Genomic DNA, 18028 nt, shown 5'->3' on the forward strand with positions numbered 1-18028 from the left:
CTAGGTTCTTCCAGTCAGCAGTAATAGCCTCTGGTATCTCAAAAAAGAGAGCAGAGACATTAGGGTGGGGGATAAAAATCTCCTATACTTCTTTTGCAATTGAAATTCTTCAGGAAAATAAGCCTTTTTCATTTTAATGACCAATGTTCAAAATGTAGAGAAGTCTACAAAAAAAGTACACCTTAGCTTCCTCCATCCTCCACCCCCAGTGCAAAGCAGGACCTGGTTATCAGCAGTATAGACAGCTTAAAAATGCAGTGAAATTTAACAAAAGCTGGAAAATCCACTTTTAAAGCTATCACTCTGGCCAGAATTTGCACTTTTGTGCCTTGCTTTAATGAGAGCTTTGCTCAACAATGGGTGATCTTAAAGGAGACCTACAAAAATTTATATTTTAATATTGCCACTATGTTGTGAACTGCTTATGAAATCAGTGTCTCACTCCTCCTCGCTTGCTCCAACAGTGTAAAACATACCATCAGCCTTTTCTTTTTCTAGCTCTGAAATACCTAGGCTCACTGAGAATTACTGGTTTCCACTGAAGCCTGAAACATTGACAAGAGCTAATCTGTTTCAGCCAATGCATCAGTGAAGTCAGCAGGAGCAGCCCACTCTGAAAATGCAGTAATGGGCTAGCAAACTAGCTGTGACCAACTTTGCAAGAAGATGTTTAGCCTATCATCTCCCCACGTGCCCAGATTTGCACATTTCTTTGTGTTATGGCATAAAATAAACCACCCTGAAGTGTCTTCAGTATCCCCTCGAATGGTCTTTGAACTCAAAGCATCATAAATAATACCACCGACAAGGTGGGTCTAAATGGGTTTTCTTTCCAGGCCTGACCTCTACTTTGTGGCACTTGGACAGCTGAAACAAGGTTTATGTTAATAAGAGTGGAAAAGAGTGCTGCTCACAATTTGGAGTCTGCTAAGGAGGACTGAATGGTTCAGCCAGCTCTGGGACTACTTGTCTGGTGCAGGGACAATGAGGACAGGGCTGCACTGAGCAATGATACAAGTGTGACCTGCTGCCAGATTTGCCAGAGAGACTTGGAATAACAAAAAGGTGACTTCCAGGCAGGAGGCTTTTTATTTTGTTCAGACTTCTCTATTTGAAGTTTACGGACTTTCTACTGGAATAATTATCCAGCTGATACAGGTACATGGTGTGCTATAACAATTGTGCTTATGGGCGTATGCCCTTGTTTGTCTCTCCCCACAGTAATTTTTGAACTAGGTGTGTGTTATCACCCAAACTTGAGAGAGAGACAAGGGTCTGGAAGACAGTAAGAGAGGAAGACCAGGAACCTTGTTGCAAACACTCTGATGGTGAGTGCAGTGGGAACCCCACAGAGAAGAGCTTCCTGGCCTTGCACCTGTCCCAGCTCCAGGCAGAATTTCAGCCAAAACTTGCACCTTTCTATAAAGCAATATCAATGAGCCTCAAGACATCAAGCTGTAGAAAACAGGATTCTTCAGTCCAGGATTCAGTAAACTACATCTTTTCTGCAGCTATTCAAGCAGAGAGTAACTCAAAGGAGGTAAAGGGTTTCCTCTTCTCTTTCCCCCTTTGCAGTAACACCCTCCAGCAAGGTGTATCATGCCTGTCCTGTCATGGGGGTGGGAGGGAGGCTTTGCGTGCTGCAGGCTACCAAGACCATGGTGATGACTGCTTATGATTTACCCTCTGCAGCTCTGATTCTGGTGTGACAGGTGTATGTGGGTATAACTCTACCTAAGGGCAGAGCTTCACTGTGGGCACTTCCTCTAGACCCCCAGGTCTGTGTGGGGATAATGCCCATACGTAGTTCATCACCAGATCAATCCAGCGCCAGTGAGCTAGAAACTCAGGACTACAAGGGGTTATTTTTTTCCTCCTTTTCTCCCCTAGGTGAAATTCTGCTTGATACAATCCAGGCTACACTGAAGGCAGTGCTCTGAAATGTGCAGTAGGTTATTTTTGCCTTGGCAGTGCACTCCAGACATAGCAACAGTATTTGAAGACAAAGGGCATGAAGCAGTAAAATATGCCAGATTTGAGTATTTGACCAAGATACTAATAAAGCTGGCAGTATTGGCAGGGATACATGCCAGTGAGCTCACATAGCAAATGTATGCAGATGCCTTTTTTCATATTGAAATTACCTCTTTTTCTTTTCTATGAAATGGGGGGAGCAGTTGTCGACCTTTTCAAACCCCTAACATTTGGATTTATGAGCATGCCACCCATATTTTTGTGTGGGGAGGACTGCCATTGCTAGCCTTGCCACTGCTAAAATTAACTGACATCTTAGGCAACATAAGCTGCTTATTCCCAAATGTCAAGTCACTAGGGGCACTTACAGCAAAGAGAATGTTAATGGGATATTTCTGAGAATATGCATTAAGTATGGAAAACACTGGAGCAAAGAAATGCATGTTTGAAAGCCATCTAAGTACCTTAGGCATCAGCCAGAGCATTCTGTAAAGGGAAGCTGGTGAAATGCACAGTTCTGCAGAAGCAATTGCTAAACTCAGTCATTTCTTCATCCTGAACACTTATTATTAGCTTCCATTCCCAGCACAAGGAACACTTATTCCTTAGTTTATTCAACAAAGATGTTCTTGATCCAGCTGTTCCATCTGTAATGCAAGCTTATGTCTGTGGCCATCCCATTCAGATTCTAGAAAGAAAATGGCTTTCTCCTACCCCAGTATCTCAAACAATAATATAATAAGGGAAATACTGCATGATAAGACTGGTTTGTGTTCCAGAAGTGAGGCCCAGGACCAATCAGTCACTAACTTGATTTACTGAGATCAGAATCAGGTCAGAAAAAGGGAAGTGCAAGCTGTGTTTAAGATAGGTATTTTATATGTTTTTACATTACAGATTACTATAAAAGCAAATCAGCCAAACACACATCTGCCTGTGAAAGAAGGTCATTTGCCTATGAAGCCTTGCTGCTGTCTGCAAGCCGTTTTAAAAGGTAGACTGAAAGGGATTGTGGAAATCTGGGATCTGTCCTGCACATGCCCACAAACAGACCACTGAAGTAGATTTGCATAACAGCTCCTCTACTGTGCAAAAGGCGTATTAGGTTTCAGATCTGGCACTTCCTTATCTCCTCTGAACTCCAAAACACACCTGGGCTGTTCGCCTGTCTCCCTTCTCACAATGCTCATCCTTCCTTAAAAAGGAAAAAAAAGAGACATCTAACACAAAAAACCCCCAAACCTCACCCTCTTTGACATTGGTAGAATAGACCACAAGCAGATTATCAGTTTCTTGCCATCTCCCCTTGCCTAACATCCCCCGCCCCCCCCCCCCCCCCCCAGTAATCCGAATCAAAGTTAATACATTCTAACTAGTATCTATGTTGACATAGGAATCACTTGGTGTTTCTGAGGAGCGCATGTGCTAGATAACCTTGAATGTGAAAAGTCTGACAGGGTCTGCCGAAATGAACATGGATGTCCTAATGAGGCAATTGCCTTGGGGAACACAGGCAGGTCTCTGTAATTGGGGGAGCTAGATTTAAACAGCAGCTGGCCAAGTGTAACTCCAATTATTGGAACCACCTAGCTGCAAACCTCAGGAGACACAATCAGGTTTTCAACAGCAGATGATTTAGGTAAGTAAGTACTGGATACTTAGCATTGCACACTGCACCTTTTTTGAGTTTGACCATCATGACATAAACTTAAATATAGTGTTAGTGCAACCCAGTTTTTCTCACAGGAATATAAAAAAGTGAATTCTTCTCAACTTCACTGCTTCAGCTTTTGCCTTTTTTAGTCTAAAAGCCCCTTATTGGAGTGGTAGATAAGGAAGAGTACTGTCATAATGAACTGACTCGCAAGTCCTTAGCAAAGCTGGCCTTTTTGAAGCCACATTTTATAGCTGAGATGGACTGAGATTCCACCCATTCATCCATAAACCCAGAAATGAACTGTATTACAGCCCTGATTTAATGATGTTTCAGTCTAAACGGTGAACACTGTTGTGTTGCTAGAAGGCACCAATGGAGGCAGGAGCTGTAGACATTGCTCCAGAAATAAACAAACCATGAAACACCTCCAACTCTCTCTCCCATAAAAATCCCTCTCTTGCTGCATTCACCAGGATCCTTGGCAGAATTTTGTACCATTTCCTCCTCCAGGTAAGGAGAGGCCTCTGAAATATTTGGTCTGTTGCCTTGGTTAAATAGCATGGGCTGAGAAGAAGTGCAAAAATAAATTAAGAAATTATCATTGGTGAACCAACAAGTTCATGAGCTTGTGTGGCCCATGGTCCCAGGAACCTGGTTTGTGAAGGAGTTTTGTGGTTATGTTCACAGAAGCAGGCTAACATTCACTGTTTTCAGGAGGCAGTGATTACAGCAAGGAAGGCAGTGTCTGGGGAGTCCCCACCTCTCCTGCACAATAATAGTGGAATGGCACCAGTTAGGTGCCACAAATGTCATTTATTGCCAGTCGTTCCCAAAGTTATTTGCCATGTTATCTATGCCACCCAAAGGGAACTGCTTTTTTTGGTCTGATTCTACCATAGCTTTTCTTATATTCATTTAGCTTTCCACAGCCACTAGTTTATTTAATTTTTCTATTCTGCCTCCTCTTCCTGGTATATACTTGCAGTCTAGGTATCTTAACTAAGGCCCAACCTCCTCATTACTGATCTCAGCATTGTGTATGACATTATGACAATTTTATCCATACACATTTTCACATAGTTTGCTTCCCTTTCTTGTCAGCAATTACGAGCTGTCATTAAAAGCTTCAGGAATGGTTACCGTGCTGTTACAATTTTACACTGAGAGGTAATCTAAAGGGAATAAGGCAGGGGGAAGAGCATAAAGACTCAGAAAACCAGTGCGGAAAAGGAGAACTGGGAAAAGGATGAATTAGTTGGAAGAATATAAAGAACAGGAAGACATAGTTCCTCGACTCATAATTTCAGTGTATTCTCTGGTACAGGGAGCCTTTGACAGTTTTCTAGTCACAGTTTAAGCAGCCATATTTGGAAAAGGGGAAGGAATTGCCCTGTAAAGGCCGGCAGAGTTGTCTCTAGATAATCAGCTAGATCGTAACATAAGCAAAATCAGCCATGACCATGTCATATGGATGGTCATGGATGCGTATTTGTGGTACCTCAGCCATACATACTGGCTTTCCATATAGTAGCTGTAACACTCTGTTGCCATGTCATATAATGATACAGCTCTGTCACTATATTGTAATGTATACTGGACATCACTGTTATACGTATGGTGTTTCTAATTCCTGTTTGCTTGCACAGAAAAATAAAAAGCCATCTATATAGTGGCATAATATTGCCTATCACAGCCTCCATCTTTATTTTAAAATTGCTGCCTGTGAGTTCATGACACTTCTCCATTCAACTGAAAAGAGGATGAAGCCCGTGAAGAAAGCAGTCTTTTCATCCTGAGACAGGTGGAGAGCATCAGTGTTTGGTAGAGACCTATTTCTCTCCATGGCCTACAGAGTCAACATAGTTGATTAGTTTAGTTGCTATCTAGTTTTTAGGCAGCTACAGTTACTTTAGGTAAGATGAATACTACCCACCAAAGATGTGAAATAGAGCATGAAGCACTGAGCAAGCACCCGAAGGAGGACTTCCCAGACCCAGTCGCAGGCTCAGGATGCAGCTAACGTGTCCAAGCTCTTGCATTGCCAGTCAATTCTGCTTGCTGGCATACCAGAAAGAGAGCTTGTTCATGTGTGACAGGGGGTCTGCTGAGGACCTTGTCCAGCAAAGAATTAATGGGACTGAAATGGCTGATGGATATCATTACAGCAGTAGTATCTGCCAGCAGTGGATTTGTGGCAACGGCTCTAATTGTTTTTATTGAGAAGGGGTAAGTAAGCCTCTGAACTGGTTGCTTGATTCTGGTTGTTATCAGAATTGATTTGTTTGCCATAGTAAGCAAATTCTGCACCAACAGGGGCAAAGACAGGTAAAAACGGACTCAACTTAAGAAAGCTAAGGATAATACAATCAAGAGCAATAAGGGATGTCATCTCTGTCACGTAGCTATGCCTCCTGAAGCCTCTTTTTCTGCAAATGAATTGGCTATTTGCTATGGAAGCTTGTTCATTGAGACCATCCTCTGCCCCACACTGGGTTCTCACAGGATTTTATGGAGAACAGAAAGAAACACATAGTTGTATGGTTATGGCATAGTATAAAATGCAATGAAAATGTCTGGTGTGATGTAAATCTAGATTCTAACAGGGTGGTGGGCTTTTTTTTTTTTTACTTCCTGTAGTGCCCAGCTCATTTCCATACCATCAGCGGGGGGTGGCATCACAACCATCGTTAAAAACAGACATGAGATTCCTATCATTCAAATGTATCCATGTATTGGTCTAAAAATGCTACATTCTAGGGCTGAGTCTGGGCATGATTTTCTTTCTGCTGGGGAATAGGCAATGAGCATCCTAACATCCAGGGATGCCAGGGAGACATTCAGCACCAGCTCTTTAGAGAGTTGTGTAAAGAGGGAGGTTATTGCTGTGGAGGATTATAAGAAAATTAGGAAAGGTAATACACTGATGTGTCTTGAGAATACTCCAGACAATTATAAACCTGTGCATGTCAAAGCAAATTCTTATGCTTTTTTTTTCCCAGGGAGTGCACTGTAAAAGCAGACTTTCATCTTGTCTCCTATCTCTAGAAGTGAAGGCGGAAAAAACTGCAAAAGAATAGTGGAAAAAATTGGTAATGCAGTTAGTTAGCTAAAACTGTACAAGGATATCCTGTAAAAGGAGGAAAAAGAGGTTCTGCTGGGGCCCAGGATGTACTGCATACCTTCACATATGCAGATTACTACCAGAGGTAAGTCATAAATACCATTGCTAAATAAGTGTGAAATGTAGTCATGGGATGTTACTAGTCTATGACACTCTTGGGTAAAGAATATGAGGAAATCAAAATAGAAAAAAATGAGAAAGGAGCCAAAGAAAGTTTTATTTTTGCTTTCACGTGCAGGTTGAATCAGCCTACCATGTAATTCTGTATCAGAAGGAAACTCTATAAGCTAACAGCCCGCTTCATCTTTCATACCTGATCAAATAAGGCACTGCCTAATAGCAAGAAGCTTGGAAGAAATTTTAATAACATCAGGTTATTGAACCAGTGAAATACAAGAACATGACAGACCTCTCCTTGCAGGATATTCAATTACTTTTACATTATTGCTGACACAAGGGAAGCGGGTCCCGGGCTTATCTTTCACAAGCAAAAGCACAGAGCCAGATCTCAACAGATATTGAGCATCCATGGCATGTCATCAGGCCAGCCCTTTCTTTTAATCTTTAATTTATGTAGCATTTCCTAGATCTGTTCCTCAGGTTTTTACCTTTTTTTCTAGAGGGCTCTGAATATGGCCTTTTAGCTTCTGCTATGGTTTACCAGTTTTCCATCACAGGTTGGAATAAGTAGTAACTGGCCCGGGAGACCAGAACACAGATACTACCTCAACAGATGAAGATGGATCTCGAGGCTGAGAGTGGCAGTGTTTAGCATAGACCTGGGCTAAGGAGTGTTTTCTTTGATAGCAATAAAGAGAGGTGGAGTAAGTTCCTGTCTCTGACACTGCCCTTCAGAACAAGTAGAAGAAGGTATTCAGGTAGTATTTCCAGGCTGATGCTAAATGGGTTACAGTAACTGTGTCTAAAAAGGTAATGATTATAAACTGAAGTCTGAAATAATTATGTACCATGAAATGGCAGAGAACTGTCTAGACTTTGATTGTAGTGTGTGAAGAAGTAATCCATCCTGCAAGTTGGCCAGCTGGTTGGCTCTTTCTTGAATCAAACCAGTCTGGATTGTTTAAATGAACATTTTCCTCATTCATATGCTGTTCATATGCTTTCAACAGAACATGGTTATTTTTAATTTTCCAACTAAGGATTTAATGTGGCAGTATGACCGGTTTTGAAACTTTCAGCCTCCTCTGTCAGTTGTATTGATTTTTCTTTGTTAGTTCAATGTGGTTTAGTGTCCAGGGGATAATCAAATGGCAAATCTACTCTGCACCTCTAAGTGAATGAACAGATATCACTATATCAATGAGGAAACCAATTCCAATTTTGGCTGAATAGTAGGCTGTCAAATGAGTGAAATGATTGGAGTGGAAGAGATCATTAGCACTGAAATCCCAGTGATTTATAACCCACTGAAGTCTAGCAGGGTCAAGATTTTGGCTAGAAGATATAAAAAAATGTACTACTAGTTCCATTTTCTAAAGCTGGCCAAGTCTGCTGGTGACCTAAAGCTGTGTACTGGTTTATAGGAAGATTTTGGGCTGAGGAGGTCATGGTTTCTACGTGGCCAGTGTCCTGTTTTATGGCTGACTGTCACGTTTCGTGCATATTTTTACCAACATGTCATGAACCTGGTATATTAATCCTCATCCTTCAGCTGTGCTTTTTTCCTTCTGCCTTTCTCTGTGGCCTCTCTATTGATGTCATAGTCAAGCCAGTCCTGCAAACACAGGAAGAAAAATATCCATGTCCATTAACAGTGATGTAAGCACTAAAAAATGTCAGACCAGGTGCTGCTTGGCTCCATCCCTAGTTCCTGCCCTATAGCTTCAGCTTACTTTTCACAATAAAAAGTGAAGTTGTTTGTCTCTGAAGGCTATACATGCCAAGTACTTTCAACCAGGAAAAACCAAATTGTAATCAAGAGCCAGCTGAGTGCATACAACATGTCCTATAGGAAAATGTACGTCTTTCAGTGTAAAGGAAGGCATAGATCTGTGCAAAATATAACAAACACCAGCCACGTGAAAACCTACAGCCTTTAAGACATGTTTTTAAACAACAATAACTTAGGAATTCAAAATAGCATCAATATCAAGAGCCAAGTCACACAAGACTCATATTTTAAACAGTTTCCTGTGTGCCCTCTCACAATGTCAGTAGCTTAATTAAGTTTGGCTTTAAATTCTTCCAGTCAAAAAAAAAAAAGTGATGGAATTGAACTGGCACGCCAGTGATTTAGAAGTAGCTTATACCCAGTCAAGGGCAAAGCCCTCATTGTTGAATCCAGTACACAATCAGATGTTTTACGTTGTTTCAAAGCCCAAGGAAGAGAGCAAAAGCATCCCATTTTTTTTGAAACTCTATTCTATGACTTTATTTAACTACCTTTTCATATGGCCTCAGAGTCCATCAAAATTTGTTCAGTGAGTTCTTATCACTTGCATGAGCTGCCTCAGAATTGCTATATAAAGTACGCTGCCTGCCCCACAATATAGACAGTGACTACTCAAGGGAGAGTAAAATCTACTCCTCGTAAGACACCAGGTTAAATAGCACCTCCAATGAAGTCAATAGGTGTTGCGTTAAAGTGTGATGGAGTTTGGCAGAAAATAAACCCCCTTGCATTCCAGCTTGTCCTCAGATATCAGAGGGGCTGGGGGCAGCTAGGCTTAGACTCTGAGTGATGCCCAATTCAGAACTATAAGTCCGGTCACGTTCAATATATTGAACTATCATGATTATGGATGTACTAACAGTGCGCTGTACTTTCAATTTAGTCACATTCAATGAACTGTCATGGCCAGACTTAGGGAGTTTGGTTGCATCTGACGAACTATCACAGCTAGATTTTAATGTACAGTTTATTAAAGCAACAGGAGTACAGGTTCTTTTGGATTACCAGTGATAAATATACTGCCTGCAAAGCACGTGCAAACAATAATACAAGCAAACTAAATTATGGAAAAACTCTATGGAGATTTCTAAGTTTCCCGGGGAAGCACTCGGTATAGCTGAGGGTTCAAATCTTACCGAATAGGCATCCCTATAGGGGAGGAAGAGAGGTTCAGCCTGTCGACTGATCCCAGAAGTCGGCAATGTCCTTCTGACTTGCCTGTGATGGTGTCTTCCCTAGCATTCCTCCTCTCTTAAGCCCTTTTATGTTTTCTTATTTTTAGGTGGAGCTTGAGCGACTCTAGTCATACATACCTTTATTATGATTGGTGTAAAAATCTCCTCGCTTTACTTTCAAAGGTATACGCTAAAGAAAATTCAGAGCGCATGCTCAGTGAGGGGTGGTCGCACCTTGAAGGCAGGTAGTTTTGGGGATGGAGGTGTGTTTTGGTATTATAATGAGATTCTAATGAGCAAAGTTCACCCAGAGAACATGATTTAGTGTGCCACTGCTCCAGAACTGGGCACTTATGGTATAAATCAAAACTAAGACAACAGCATTGACAGAACCCCCATTGTTTCACCTCCTTGCTTCAGTGGATTCAGTGCAGGGATCTTCCATTCTTGTTCCAGTAGTTCCAGTTCCCCATCCCTGCGGTGATATCACAAAGCCTGGCCACGGTGTCTCCACTCTGCTCCACCCTCCATGTTGTTTCTCTTAGAGTCAGCATACCAAGCTCCTTTGGTGTTGCTAACATCTAAGGTTGCAGGTTATGTTGCTTAGGGAATTATTATGGAACAGATTCCTTGCATATCCACTGCATTCCACCCTGGACATTTACCTTCTCTTAAGAGGGGGACATATCAATAAGTCACCTCCTGCAATCATTCCACAATAAGAACATGCCTGATTGGTGTACTGCAGCCACGTTTTCATCCATGTGTATATGTTGATATCAAGGGAACCTTCCAGGGAATAATGGAAACTAATGAAATTTATTTGCGTGTTAGAGAATTCTCTTCTTAAACAAATTAATGCTGAGGCTACTTCCAACTTTCGTGCTTGATCAAAAAGCATAGATTAAGGGTGTGGTCATATGTGTAGGATGAACAGGCCTTGATCTGACATCTCCGCAAAACATTGAAAAACAGCGTGACATTTACCATTTTTACAGTATCTAAATCCTGAACTGAATGTATTTGGACACTTTGTAACTGTAGCTGCAATGGCTTATCTGAAACAGAAACATTGTTAGGACTTTGCTCTGTTTATCTTCCTGATTTCCACTCATTAAAAACAAAATAGAACAGAAAAGAACTGATTATGGCAAACCAGTGTTTCCAGATGCTGGAAAATAATATTGACTTCTGAAGATAAATTTCTCCCCATCTCATCACAGGTGCTTTTCATATCAAGAACCATGTCTCCAGTGCTTAGAACTAATGAGATTCAACTGTTTTCCTCACATAAGTATGCCTTAAAATCCTAATTGATCACTGAAGCCAAGATTCAAACCTTAACAGTACTAAGATGGGGAATATAGGGACATCTGAATAACATGCTGGAAGTTAAAGTGTTTTAAATAATTTTGTTTTAAAATATAGTGATCATAAGAGGTCAGTGGGTCTTTATGTGTACAGAATGCAGCATAGCAAAATGTACATTGCATAGGTGATAGTGTACAGATTTCTACTCTCCAGAGACTGTCAGACCAGTCTGTGGGTGCTGTTTTGGCAAAACTAAAATGAGAGATGCTTTCAGTTCTCTATCAATTCAGATGCATTATAGAGCTATCTTTCACCAAGTGCCGCTTCTTCCAACATTTAAACTTCCAGAGATTGCCTGACCATGCATTGATTTATGCTTCTGTTCCTTTTTATTTTAAATGCAAGCATTCTTGTGCAGCTTCTCTATTTTACCTGTGTATGTGTGAGCTTCTATTTTTAAAATGACCATGCCAGATTCTTTCTGTTGATCATTAGTAAACCTGTCTCATTAGCTGCCTATTCTAGACATTAAATTTTCAATGCTACTGCCAGCAGAACATATGTTCAGTCATTGCAGTTTTACTGTGTTTCCTTAGATACTTTTACAGGAGAAGATTGTCTTAGATTTGGTCTTCTAGTAAAAGCTTGACTAGGTATTTTCATTTTTATTTTACTTCTTTTCCGAAGTTAATTGACAGTATTCTGTTTGCTACATCCAGTGAAACTGATAAGCATGCCTACAGCCCAATGCAACTGAGGATATAAAGGAGCCTCTTGCTGTCTAATTATAGCAAGTAGGAAAGAGGATTGAGGCCAGAACTGATTTATGGACTAGTGCATTATGTACTCCACCTACTGTAAGTCACTGAATTTCTAAATGGTAGCCTATGGAGGTTAAAAATCTACAGTACTTTTCCATATTTTCTTTTCATTCCAACAAAACACTTAGCCAGGAGATAGAAGGTTATTTTGCATTAATATTCTTTTTCTCATTTTAGGGGAAAAGAAAACCTACTGAGAGCAGTATAAGGATAATCCTCATTAAGACATTATTAACAAGGCATATTATTAGAACTGTTAAAGCCATTGCCCTTGATTATAAATGAGTAAATTTGTTAATGAGAACAGTAGTTAATTGGGGGTATTATTGCCAAACAGGGAAATTATATGAAAGTTAAATACATCACAGTGGTTCTTCTACACAATTAAAGATCTAGAAGAGAAGAGATTAAGGAGGAGAATATGAGAAAGTAACAGTCATAAAGTAGAAGTACATTTTAAAAAGTGTATTGCAAGAGTCTATTAAATAAAACTGAATAAAAGTCAATGGTGCATATTTACTCTGTTGAAACTCATCTGAAGCTACTTCTTGCAAGAATATGGACAGAAAATCTCAAACTCCAGCACTGTGCTGAAATGTTGTGTAATCATGGGGCTATCTGGTAGGGATCAAAATTTGCCCCCCCCTGCATTTGCCTTAAGATCTAGGACTCGTATCTGTCCTTCCTTAGTTTTCTCCTTGCACATGTTGGTGAGTTTTATCCACTGTAATAACTAAGATTTGTTTGAGCAGCTCTTTGTTATAAGCATTAGATTTTGCCCAGCTTCTGCAGGCTTAATTGTTCTTCCTTTCCCAGTTAGCTCTGCCAGAAATTACATGCCTTCCTGTCAAGAACTTCTTGTGAGGGAAAACAATGCAGATACGCAAGTGCTTGGGCCTAAATCTGATCTCAGATTGGATAACCCCCAGGAAGACATTGCTGTATTGGGGTCAGGTTTGACATGGCGTTTCTCCTATAAGACTTTATTTGAAAAACACCTCATTTTGTTTAGGGAGCTTTTATCCAAGTTGAAGCCCAATGTGTGTGAAGTATACGCTTATTTACACATCTGCAACGCATTTCAAGGAGAATCTGCAATGCCCATGTCCATGCTGTACCCCTGAACAGGGCTCTATGTAGTCTATGCTGCCTCTTGTTTCCAAATTTGGCACCCCAAGTATTGGGCATCCTAAGTATTGGATCTCCAGTACATCCCAGGTACTAAAGTTGAATGTGCTGAAGGATGTCAAAGGCAAAAAGAAGAGCATCTATAAATGCATAAGTGGCAAAAGGAAGAATAAGGAGGATGTGGTTCTGCTGCTGAAAGAGTCAGGGCCCCTTGCGACAAAGGATTGGGAAACAGGATGAGGTAATGAATGCTTTCTTCACCTCAGTCCTTACTAGTAAGAGCAACCTTCAGAAATCTAAGGACTTGGAGACCAGGGGGAAAGTCTGGAGCAAGGAATACTAACCCTTGGTGGAAGAGGATCAGGTTAGAGAATACTTAAGCAAACTGGACATACTTAAGTCCAAGGGCCCTGATGAGATGCACCGAGTGCTGAGGAAGATTGTTGATGTCATTGTGAGGCCACTCTCAATAATCTTTGAATGATCATGGAGACCGGGAGAGGTGCCTGAGGACTGGATGAAAGCAAATGCCACTCCTGTCTTCAAAAAGGGAAAGAAGGAGGACCCAGGGAACTACATACTGGTCAGCCTCACCTTGATCCCTGGGAAGGTGATGGAACAGCAAATCGTGGAAACCTTTTGCAGGTACATGAAGGACAGGAAACTCATCAGGAGTAGTCAGCACAAAGGGGAAATTGTACTTAACCAACCTGATAACCTTCTATGATGAAATGAGTGGGTTGGTAGATGAAGGGACAACAGTGGATGCTGTCTACCTTGATATCAGTAAGGCTTTCAACGTTGTCTCCCATAACATCCTTATGGAGAAGCTAATGGAGTATGGGCTAGATGAACAGACAGTGAGGTTTGAAAGCTGGCTGAATGGCCTGGCCCAGAGTGTGGAGATCAGCGGCATGAAGTTTAGTTGGAAGCCAGTAACTAGCAGTGTGCCCCAGGGGTCAATACTGGGTCCAATCCTGTTTAACATCTTCATTCATGATATGGACAATGGGACAGAGTGTACCCTCAGCAAGTTTGCTGATGACACAAGACTGGAAGGAGTGGTCATGCTCCAACCCAGAGGGACCTCGACAGGTTGGAGAAATGGGCTGACAAGAACCTCATGAAGTTGAACAAGAGGAAGTGCAAAGTCCTTCACCTCCTGGGGAGGAACAACCTCATGCACTGAAATATGCTGGGGGCTGACTGTCTGGAAAGCAGTTTTGCAGAAAAGGACCTCGGGGTTCTGGTGGACACCAAGTTGAACATGAGCAAGCAATGTGCCCTTGTGGCATAGAAGGTGAATGGTATCCTGGGATGCATTAGGGAGAGTGTTGTCAGCAGGTCGAGGGAAGTGAACCTTCCCCTCTGCTCAGAACTGGAGAGGCCTCACCTGGAGTACTGTGTCCAGTTCTGGGCTCCTCATATAAGAGAGACGTGGACATACTGGAGAGAGTCCAACAAAGGGCCACAAAGATGGTTAAGGAACTGGAGCATCTCTACTATGAGGAAAGGCTGAGAGAGCTGGGACTGTTTAGCCTAGAGAAGAGAAGGCTCAAGGATCAAGGGGGATCTCATGGATGTGTATAAATACCTGAAAGGAGGGTGTAAAGAGGAGGGAGACTTTCAGTGGTGCCGAGTCACAGGACAAGAGGCAATGGGCACAGACAAAACCACATGAGATTTGTCTGAACATCAGCAATCACTTTTTTACTGTGAGAGAGATGGAACACTGTAACAGGTTGTCCTGAGAGGCTGTGGATCCTTGGAGCTATTCAGAAGCCATCTGGACATGGTCCTGGTCTACCAGCTCTAGCTGGTCCTGCTTGAGCAGGGTTGTTGGGCCAGATGACCTCCAGAGGTCCCTTCCAACCTTAACCATTCTGTGATTCTGTGATTTCTTTAGGCAGCTGGAATTTACTCTGGGTTAGTTGTGGTTGGTAACCTAATAATCATACCTGCCTTTGCAGCAGAAAAAGGTCCTGTGGGGAAGGAAATTGCCTTATCAATTCTGCCTTGAAACCACAGACATGGAGGTAGGTATCCACACCAGCACAGAGCTCACTGCCAGGTCCAACCCAACAGCAGGGAGAATCACCTTGGAAGGTCCCTGCGAACAGAAGAAAAGACTAAGTTCTCTCTTGAGAAATATCAAGACCCTTTGGGGATGGTTTGCTTTGTCAGGTAAATAATGTGGACAAGATGCTTGTTCAGCTTGGAGTGTGCCTAGGGCCATTCTCTGTGGCTGTGTAGATATAGTCTAGCAAATAATGCAAGATAGCAAAGGTACAGAATCTATGCTTACATCTGTAGTCATGCTGTGTATTTGTAAGGTTGATCCACAAGGAAATCAGTCCAGCCTAGGGTCATTAAGAGCAGTGTGACAGACTTTTGACTTTTGAGTTCCTTGCAGCTCCTTATGTGCAAAGAGACTATGTGCCCAATGCCTTTGAACTTAACGGGATGCAGGCTATGCCCTGGGGAGAGTTTGTTAGCCAGCTGCCTTCAGCTTTCGTACAGGCAGGGTTCACCCTGGAGATGAAGAGATAGGAGTGTGGCAACACACTTCTGGACTTGTATTAGTCTCCATTTAAAGCAAGAAAGATGCACAGTTCAAGGCCTTCCTGAACTACGTTTGCAAATGTCTTGTTAGTAGCCTGTGGAATATTTAAGACTATAAGGTATACACTAGAAGTATTAAGTGTGGCTCAGAGTCGGCCACTTGAGAGCACTGGCACTGTTAACTGTAATTATTAATTTTCTATGGGGTGAACAGCCTAGGGCACAGACTGTCATTTATAGTGTCATGTGCAATAGACTGTTTAGTCTCCAGATGAAATTGTAACAAAAACAGAGATGGAGTGATCACATCCCACCCACCCTAATTCTTGAAATTCCTAATGAAGTATTTCCTCTTCCAGCTTTCCCTTTTATAAAAAAAAATAATATTCTGTGGAGTGTTGCTGGGGACAGGAGGAGGGGCTGTATGGCTCCCAAGTGACACCTCAGGAGTGGCTAGTTTTTGTTGTACATTGGCAAACCTTATACGGAACCTATAAAGGACTGAGGCTTTCTTCAATTTGACAGCTTCTTTGGAAACCTGATGGCGTGGCAGGAATGGGTGGAGAGGGAAGGGCAGGAGGTCTGTACCGAACAGTGTTTTCCATTCAGTTGCAGAAAGCAAATCCACAGCATGCTGCCAATTTCCTGTCATTTGTTTGATGGTGGTGGCATACTGTGGAGCACCAAGCTGAGCATCCTGTAGATCCCCTGCATAAAAAATGTGTGGGAAGATGATGATACATGTCTTGTAACAAAACAACACATAAAGGCTGCGCATCGCTGAAGTCTCTTTCTATCTCTTCATTTTTTAGTATTACCCTGAAGAAGAGTTTGAGTTTGTCATCCTGAAGCTACGAAACAATTAGGTTCTTATGCGAGATAATAAAAAGAATCCTGCCAAACCACAATGTGGTTGAAAAATTAAATATCAGATCATAGCTGTGTGAAAAGAATGATGTGGATTACCCACAGATAGTTAACTCCCATGAATACTGTATCGCTGGGGCACCTCTTCTTTCCTCTGATTGCATCTATCAGAGATTGTTCTGGTGATATGTGTTTCACTTCATATCTCATATCTCACTTTAAAAAAGCAGTCAATCAATATTTGCTCTTCCATTTTCCTACAATGCCACGAGTTAAAGTAACGTTCTTTATCTTGCTGGATGTAAGAATGAAAATCCTAGAGCTGTTGCTCTCCTCCTAACCTCTCTTTCAGGATCACCACAAGAGTTGGTCATGGTTTGCTCTGCTAAGCTGAAGGCCCAGGAGGGCTTCTATGTTTCCTTCTAATCCTTCATAACCATCTCCTTTTTAGCTTAAGCATCTCTCAGCTTTCCTGCAGTCTTTAGCCTTTTGTTCCTCAGTTGCTTCAGCTACATCTAAGCTATTTTGAGGGGAGAAAAGGAATTTGTCTGAGAATAAAGGATGCCCTTTAGGCCCCTATCCTGCTGAGGGAAGGTTAATATATTAACACAAAGCAAAGAACTGACAGTTTTGGCCAGGCATTTCCACAGCCTCTTTCACTGCAGTGTCTAAATGCCTCACAACTATCTGTGAATTTATTCTTACTGTGCTACAATCAGCTTCAGAAGTCATTGTTGTTAAACCCCTCCACTGTAAAAACATAGAGAAATATTAATTAAATTTGTCCAGATCACACCCAGAAAGCTTACAATGAAACAGAGAAGGTGGCTCAAGACCGAATCACCAGCCAGTATTTTAACATGAGACCTTTCTCCCAGCTCTCCCGATGTTTGCCTCATGGGGCTTTGCTTTTTCCTAAGGAGGGTATGCACACTGAAAGGCTAGGGGTTGACCCTTTTATTCTGGGTCCCTTATAAAACTCATCTTGGAGTGAGATATAAACTTAAGGCTTTTTCAGGATATTTTGGACATCTTCAAACAACCAGCACCCAAGCTGTGCATTCAAGGGAACCCATCACAGATTTCCTGAGACATGAAAGAGGATCTTGACTCCAGAGCTGCTAGAAATAGGCAATGTGTCAGCCAGAGAAAGAATATTCTGCATAAAATTCGCTCTGAATCAAGTTACATCAGGTACAAGACAGCCAAGATCAAACTTCTTCTTGAAATAAATTACAGAGAAACTAGCTAAAGGCTAGCTGCAGGCTCACATAATTGAAGCTAATATGCTAATTGTAGCAAAGCCTGGACTCCAGCCAGGATATAAAGCTGTGTTGCAGCACTGGTAGATGATCTCCCGGCATTAATGGGTACAGAGTGATCTCTTTCCCTACAGCCCCTGTTCACATCTTATCTGTGTCACCATGAGATGCTGCTATCTCACTCAGGGGTGCTTGAACATGCTATAATCATGATAGCTGTTATGGGTGGGAGCTACCC

The sequence above is a fragment of the Harpia harpyja genome, chromosome 1, assembly GCF_026419915.1.
Source record: "Harpia harpyja isolate bHarHar1 chromosome 1, bHarHar1 primary haplotype, whole genome shotgun sequence".
Classification (NCBI taxonomy): Eukaryota; Metazoa; Chordata; class Aves; order Accipitriformes; family Accipitridae; genus Harpia; species Harpia harpyja.